General features: G+C 46.2%; 1 long non-coding RNA gene across 2 annotated transcripts; it reads right to left on the bottom strand.

Annotated features, from left to right (window-relative positions):
- Positions 1–591: 591 nt before the first annotated feature.
- LOC149344963 (uncharacterized) lies at positions 592–3,143 on the bottom strand. 2 transcript variants are annotated; one of them, XR_016282804.1, is made up of 4 exons: positions 1,843–2,054; positions 1,580–1,730; positions 1,301–1,463; positions 592–930 (listed from the first exon to the last, which is right to left on the bottom strand). It is a non-coding gene; the product is annotated as an uncharacterized LOC149344963 (long non-coding RNA). The 2 variants fall into 2 exon arrangements; XR_016282805.1 differs by lacking the exons at positions 592–930; positions 1,301–1,463 and adding an exon at positions 2,784–3,143 and having other exon boundaries at positions 1,496–1,730; positions 1,843–2,030.
- Positions 3,144–5,076: the final 1,933 nt, after the last annotated feature.

Below are 5,076 nucleotides of genomic sequence, written 5' to 3'. Positions count from 1 at the left end.
TCGCACCAGTAGATTTTGTTGACTCCCCGTGGGTACTGTGCACTCATGTCAGTGTGCTGGGCAAAAATCTACGTATTTGCTGCACTTCATCTTCCCTTTTCAAAGCGAGAGTATCAAGGTGCTCGTGAGGTGGCTACCGCGGCTCCGTCACGTCTACCCACGAAACACAAAAAGCGCTACTAGACGTCTAAAAAAAGTCCCGGAAAAAAAACTTGACATCTAGAAGAAGTTTCATCTAAGCAGTGTTTTAGACTTAGACGTTTACTAGCCCTCTATTAGCTCTGCTAACGCTACGCTTGTATACGGCTAGAAAACTTCTGATGTAGAACTTTTCTAGAATTTTTTTAGACGTTCCTTTTTTTTTTGAAATGGGCGCCTGTAATATCTTACGCATTTGAAGACTGATTTTTAGTGCTGCCTTTAAACCCTCTAAAGCTTTAAAAATGCTATAGTTCATTTTTCTGGTATACACTCAAAAATGAACTCAAAGCTGATTTGCAATGACCCGAACAATAAGCCCACATTACAAGGGATGTATGGCTGTAGTAATGAGCCATAAATGCATGTGCTAGCACACTTTTCAGTCATTGTGTTACTCTTTATTGAATCCAGTGCATACACCCACACAAAAAAAGAAAGGGACCAGGAAATTAATGTTAGAAGCCATGGAGGATGTAGCTTCTCTGGTTTGGCTGACATTACAACGGGAAGCACTTGGATGGCAGGAAAGTGTCGAGCAGCAACCAATTGTTAAATCAAAAATTCATTCGGCCCCAGGCCTTGTTCACAACGGATGCGTTGATGATCAAGTTGCTGTGATGTGGACGGCAATGAAGAGCTCGCTAGGTGTTCCGAACATCGCTTTTCTTGCAAGGATGATGCCAACTAGACGGTAACAAGGGGAAGTCAAATCCAGTTCTGTTCAGCAGCCTGCAGAAGTGAAAAATATTAGAGTAACCAAAAGCACAGTCAGTCAGGTGCATGTAGAATGGCCAATGAGGACTCGGAAGCAAATAAGACCAGGAAATGGCAAGGACTGACAGCACAGGCAATAAAATAAGCTAACCAAAAACATATATGCATATGATGTCATTGCAAGCGGTATTTCAGCAGAGTGCTACGGCTCACCATAAACTCAAGCAGTCAATCACTGTCGAGGCCTTTAACAGAAGCAAAATTCAAACAGCGTGCATGGACACTGAAAGCCAAGCAGTCAATAGCAAGTGCACTGCCTTACTGTGATGCACACTGTACCCACAGAACCTCCTAAGCTGCATCTTGCAAACAGGCTTTCTCTTACCTGCAAGATGTGGCTGAATCAAAAGTGGTTGATGGTTGACATCTTGCACCATCGCACGAGAACATAGAGATGCTGCTGACCTGGTAATACCTACATCACTTCAGTATACACCAGAGATGGGTTAAATCTTGGACCTTTCCTTGACAGCCACACAGGGGCACATCTGAAAGATAAGACAAATAAAAGTGTGCGTGCATGAGGCTCCTAACACTGCATTGCCAAACAAGCCCTTTCTAATCTGTACGATGAAGCTCAAACAGCGGGCAAGAGATTACTTACACCACTGCACAAGAAGCATTTGTCCAGATTCCCACCTCAGAACTGAAACAATCTCCAGGCCAAGTCTTCTGAACAACCAAGTACAAGGTGCTGCGATTGATTTGCGTGAAACTAGACCAAGTCCTTGCTCTTCCGGCCAACAGTTGGGGTTCTAAAGGACAAACAAATAATGGGGCTTGTGGAATGAACATTAGCAAACAGCCTAGACCTATACAAGAAATCTTGAAGTGAAAGAAAAGGTGTCAGCTGCAAAGCGTGCTCACCAAAACTTGAGAAGTTGAGCAGGCAAGGAGGTCTTCTGAAAACCGCTGTTGAACAGCCTGTACCCAAAACGAAATGTACACAGTGAAGCAGGGACAACGCCAGCTGTGCACGGCGCAATGGTTTTCCAAAAAATAAAAGCTGCCATGCCTGCAAAGAGCCGTAGTACTTCACTGCACTGTCAAACAGCCTGCACACATACAGAGCAGCACCACTGAGTAAAGTATACCTTTGTGGCGGGGCTCTCAATCGTAATGAAATAAAAGCTTGACGCAGTTAAGAGAACCAAAAACTGAAGGCACCGCGCACGAAGGACAGGACAGGTCCTTCGTGCGCTGTGCCTTCAGTTTTAACAATGTACCGACTAGCCCAAACAAATACCTTAGTGAAGATAACCAAAGCCTTTTTAACACGAGTTTCACTGACGGCAATCACGGCAAGAATTAGAGCACACAGGTGGCCAGATGAGAGTCCTTGGCAAGAATAAAACCCTATTCCCACCCCGGCTCCCAATCTTCGGATCCTCCCCCTTCCGTCCAACATGTCCCCCGTCCTGCACGCCGGCCGTCGTCATGCGGCCGCACAGCATCATTCCCCTCTCTTTGATACCCAGGGTGAGCACAGACTTTAATCAATGTCTAGGAAAAAATTCGCGCCTTATCAACGTACGCTTAAACAAAGCTGGTTGGTTTGAAGCTTAGTCATGTTCACCTTGTCACCGCCTTGGTAAAGAAAGCAACTCGCATGCGAGAGCAGCCTAGCTGTATACACTTAACAAAAGCTCAAATAGCACTTTGGTATATAAAGCACTGGCTGATACTGTTTTGTGATTTGTAAACCAAAGGAGTGACACACTAGCCGACCGTTCAATCAGGCGCGTTAGAGGCTTAGCTAAAGCAAGGCCGACACTTTCACCACAGAAAATAAATGGAAGGTTACTTACTTTTGCGGAAAACGAGGCTCACATCTCAGTGCAACACAGGTAGTAAACGATACCGCAGAAAAAGGGGAAACTGCGAACTGCAGCGGCGTGAAGTGCCAACCAGCGCGGAAAAAAGTGCGCAGCGAAACGTACAACGTACGCAGCATCCACTTCGCACGCGTAGCTATCGCTAGCCTCTGCAACGCTAAATGGCCAAATGAAGTGCTAAATTTCTAAACGTAAAAATAAACAAATCATCAAAGAACCAAAAAACAAATTGAATCTAATACTTTCATGTAAAACTAAGCACTTGCAGCTTGCACTAAGATTTATTTCTTCTTGAAACGGTCAAAAACAACTTTGGCAAACTAGCCTGCATCGACACCGTGCGGAGCGACACCAAGATGCACCAAGCAGCAAGCTGCGGCGTGACTCAAGAAAGATTATTGCCTCCAAGATCTGCCGATACGATAGCGCGCGGGTGATAAGCGCGCGAGCGAGCTCGGCGAAGGCGGCGAAGGCAGCGTACGCTGCGCCTGTCAATCCGCGTGCTGCCGCCAGCTAGCCGAGGTGTAACAGAGGCGTTCGCAACATGAAGCAAATTTTTTCGCTCGCGTAACTACCTTCGGCTTTCAGGGCCATTATATGTTACCTAAACCCAGCCTTACGAGTGGCGGGTTAGCTGCACTCGATGTGGAACGTGCTTCGTGCTCCGTAGGAGAAAACGCGCTTTCAGTGTTCGAATACAAAGAGCGGTCTTTTCACCGGCGCGCCTGCTCTTCGAAACGTCAAGCAGGAGAGCCATCTAATTTATGTGCCGTGATTTACAGCATGTTTAATCCACGGCGGCAACTCTCTGCTGATTGCTAGGCGCGTCTCCTTGACGTGGTCTCAAGTTCCACGTGTTAGAAACAAGTCTAGAAAACATCTGACTACAGATGTTTCACAGAAGTTTCACAGCAAACATCTGACTGCAGATGTTTAAGAGACGTCGCAGGGGAAACTTCTTCTTGTCGACATCTATGAGACGCTTGAACGAAGCGCAAGACGTTTGTAGTCATTTGGAGCTGTTCCGAGACGTTTGTAAGACGTTTTGTGTTTCGTGGGTAAAGACCGGAACCGGTACCCTCTCCGCGCGCACGGCTGCGGTTAGCGGCTGAAGATAAGCGGCGGCGATAACACTATCGCGTTCTACACCAACAGGCGAAACTTAAGCATTCTTCATCTTTTTTTGTTTCATGTCTGGTGACAGAGCCCTTTGTTGACCAATCCCTCAAAGTGGCACTACGGGATACTAAAGTTTTTCACGCCAGGCGCCAGCGACCTGCGCCTCTCTGTGTTACGTGCTTCCTATCCGGCTGTTGTTTCTTGGAGAGATATGAGGAATAAATTATGTGACCGAGAATAAGTGTGCGGATGAATGAGGTTGGGAAGGGAGCAATGATGGTTTTGACTCCTGTTACCTGCGTCTTGTCGAGCTTGATTCGCAAGCGTGTAAACGTGACCTGGCTTCAGAATCTCATATATGAGATGGTATGTATGTCCCATGGGGTATATGTGGTGTGTGGTAGCCGCTCAGTAAACACGACTATGCGGGCCGGTAGTAACCGTGCTCGGCCTTGCTAAAGAAGCGGCTCAAAAAGAGCAGTGGGAAGCTAGCGGAGAGAAGAGGGGAGATAACTTGAGACTGCCCCGCATTTACTTTGCAGCGTGATTTGCTATTTATTTATTTTTTTTATTTTTTATTGAACATATCTGATGAGCCCTCTGGTTAGAGTATTGCAGCAGGAGGGGAGGATCCAGTGCCTAAAAAAAGCTCTCGGCGAAGGACGCTCCATTGCGGCACCCGAGAAGTGGCTCAGGTAAACGAGGAGTTCGAGTTAGTCGAGATAAAGGCAGTGCAGCAGAAATCCCTTTCTGTAAATAAGGTCACCATTAGTGCTAGCCTGGAAAAATTCTGCGGATGGCCGCCGAGGTTACCGGACCTTTAAAATTTCCCGCTAACAGCCATTTCTAAAATCATTGCTCTTTATCAATAGGTAGAACTAAATAACTGCTTAGGCCCTTTACACCACCGTCGATTTAGCAAAGCTATAAAATTCTGCGCAAAACAATTTTTCTATACCACGTACTTGGCGCATGAAACCCTGAGATGCTTATGCGCCATTAAACCCAATATAGCACAGCAGATAAATATCAGGCATGTTAAAATCGCCTCCCAGAATAATCATATCTGATGATAAGTTTGACAGCGATCTCGATGCACTGTTAAATATTTCCGGGTTGTTAGAACTTGGTAGAATGATCCTACGGC

Source organism: Amblyomma mixtum, chromosome 5 (genome assembly GCF_055824585.1).
Source record: "Amblyomma mixtum isolate Tamu chromosome 5, ASM5582458v1, whole genome shotgun sequence".
NCBI lineage: Eukaryota > Metazoa > Arthropoda > Arachnida > Ixodida > Ixodidae > Amblyomma > Amblyomma mixtum.
The sequence above is the reverse complement of the archived record's forward strand: the minus strand, read 5'-3'. Positions and strand labels throughout refer to the sequence as shown.